Source organism: Silene latifolia, chromosome 1 (assembly GCF_048544455.1).
Source record: "Silene latifolia isolate original U9 population chromosome 1, ASM4854445v1, whole genome shotgun sequence".
NCBI lineage: Eukaryota > Viridiplantae > Streptophyta > Magnoliopsida > Caryophyllales > Caryophyllaceae > Silene > Silene latifolia.
The window spans coordinates 144,517,625-144,521,023 of NC_133526.1; positions in this window are offsets into that span (position 1 = coordinate 144,517,625).

Consider the following 3,399-nt stretch of genomic DNA (forward strand, 5'->3'; position numbering starts at 1 on the left):
GTCACATGTAACATGTCATGCAAAAATGTTATGTATTTTTAACATATTAAAAATTAACGCATTAATAAAAATACGTCATATACAAAATCGACTTGGTAATTCATAATTACTTGTACCAAAATATTTTACCAATTATAAATCACAACATCTTGTATTTATAATAATTTATTCATTCAAATGCAATTGTTTCCTTAAACAATAATTTCATCTAAGTAATAAAACAATTCGATTACTTAGACCATATCTTATTTAATCAAATTACAATGAGACACGTAAATATTACTTCCAAAATATTCCGTCAATTTTAAGTAATTTAATTACCCCGTATAGTCATACGATCAATTAAATGATCAATTAAGAGTGTTACCCTTTAGGTATGACCTAAGGGGATCAACTGACACCACCGTCGCACAACAGTAATGTCAAACTCTAGTCAGCCAATCATTACCGATATGTGTGGACCAGTTGACAGTAAAATATTACTTCCCAATTGTATTCTTTAAAATGAGACTTAAACATGTGATCATCATGATCGACAGTTGTGATCGCATTATTGTCGGAGGACACATATTCCAACAATCTCCCACTTGTCCTCGACAAGTGTGCGTCACCAATTCTCTTGTCCTATTACTATCTCCCACTCAATGCAAGGTGTCTTTCAGGTCGTACTTACAAGTGATCATATCGAGAGTGGTTTCCTCGATCTGGAGAATAACTGATTGACCGGATTTATCTACCATAGATATTTTCCGAGCGTGGCCACGCATTTCTTGTTCATTACTCCTCGAGTGGCCCTGAGATATTTTTATAACCTTGACTAGGGGTGGACAATTCCTATCGCACTCATTCCCTTCGACTAGCCACAGCCATCATAACCCAAAAAATGCCCATTTGACCCCATTTACGAAGGTCGTAGTAACACAAATCAAAGTTAATCTGAAACTGTGCCATCTTAGGCGAACAGTCTTTAGTTAAAAGAATCGACTCATTAGAATACTATAGTAGCTCTCACCACGACCAGGCTATATAAATTTGCCAGAACTCTATAAGTGGTCATAAGGCCTGACAAAGTGTTCCTAACAGTCTCCCTATGTGATCGACTAGTCATTCTCATATGACTCCATGGCACTTGAACTTGCCATCAATCGCATCACACTCTAGTCACTTCGAGACGTCACCTCATACAAGTGACTATGGGCGAATACTATGTTAATCCGTGTTCACTTTAACGGGGTTCAATTGTCTCTACAACCCGTTTGGATGTAACAAGGTATAAGGTGAGTTAATAATAACTCAAACGACAAATGTCGACATCACATTCGGGTAGTCAATACCGTATCACAACCTTGTGATGTATATCGTAAGTGTATAAACACTAGTCGATTGCAATAGAAGTTTAACATACCACGTGTCCATGTGTTCAAACTTCTTTTATCGCATTTTCCTTTACATTCATGTTCTCTCTCATAGCATGAACCTCACAAAAGTACACATACAGGTTCCCAACCTCGGTTTGGGTTCTTTATCTTGAATGAACTTTCTGGTTGTTTATCACATAACCAACAAATTTGTGGTGAATGATATAATTTGCACTGATCAAGTACTCCACCCACACACAATGCACTAGGTATATGTTTTGTAGAGTCTTGCAACAATTGTCAAGATGATTAGCCTAGTACTTCTCACAAGTCCTAGCTTTTTAGAAAATATTAGTTTTGAGTAACTTCTTATTTCAACTAAGTATTTTTCCAATCTTCTTATTTCTCCTTTTAGCTTGAAAAGCTTAGGATTTTCATAAATCCTTACGCGTGTTCGAACTTTAATATGTGCAACCTCTTGACATATAACAAAGTGTTCTGTTCAACACTAAAATCGCTCATCGGATTCTCCTCGAGAATACATGATGATTCTTCTATGGCTTCCCAATGATTCATCATGCTCTTATGCATATGATTCATTATTGGACATGTGCATGATTACTCTAATGGCGGAAACATTAGTAACTAATAATCATGTGATCAACCATTCTTAGGTTCAATGAATGACCATGACTGCTAATGGGCAATTTCATTTTCATTGACATGAATAACCTATGTTTCTCGTTGATTCGATGTGTATATCTCAATACTTATCCAACATCTCATGATGTGATTGGATTCATCATAGTCCATTTTCATCCAGAATTGAAAACACAAATACTTCTTTGTGAAAGAAGGTATTAGCTCGTCATTCTCAATGAGTAATGAGTTATAAACTTTTACAAGATGATTGCTCCAACTAAATTCCATGTCTTCACATGATAATTTCCAAACTCCCACTTAATTCCACATGTTTTGAAATTGACTACTCAATCGAAACATTTCAACAATTGAGATATATATTGCTTTTCTAAGTTATTAAGATAAAACCATATATGTTCCCATCATATCCTTTCAAAATACCTATCTTGAAAAGGTTTCAATCTTAACCTTATGGAAAGAGATTTTAATCTCTAACTCATTCATTTTATAATGATGCGTAGCGATGTCATTGTTTAAATATGAATTATATCTAATACACGTCCTTCTCAAAATACCTTTTTCGAAAGGAGGTTTAACCATTTCATTTTCATAATGAGGTTAAGTAATGACATTAGCGTGGTTTAATACTTAACTCAGCTCTTGTGGATATCGGCATATCAGCATTTGCAACTTTTAGTTATAAATCTCATTTATTTCTAGGATGCAACTTTGATTCATTTAGGCTCTTAAGTAAATGTCAATATTGAAACTATTGGTAAAAAAAAAATCATAAACTAGTCAATTAAGACTTTACATTAGTCATTCTTCTTCCAAAACTTTCTTTTGGTCTCCTCGTGTAGTTATCTTGAGAACATATTCTTTTGATTACTTCACTTGGTCTCTTTTGTGATGTAGATCTATTCGAGACCATAGATCTCATCTATTCGTGTATACTATATAAAGAGATATACCTTTATTCAAATCATTCTTCCTTGCGTAGATCTCATTTACACAAGTACACACACACAAATTTCTTGGTGTTCTTTGTGTCTTCATTTTTCTCCCACTCTATCTTTAGAATGAATACACTAGAGATTCAAAGATAGCTTATCAGACACAAATAATGATTTTGAAGTAGAAGGAGGACTATCTCATAGTTTAACTAATTGTTTTAAATTTGATAAGTGTACTTGGTGATTGACATTCCTTTAAGAGAGTTCATCAACTCAATATCACTTTATAATTGATCATATACAAGCCTTAAGCTTGTGGACATATAATGAATCCCATCATTGTAGTTGTCTATTAGATCACTTTAAGTGAATGATCATATGTTTCTTTGAGCAAGCGGATAAAGACGAATTTTAGAACAAGGATAAAATACGATAAAACGGGTGAC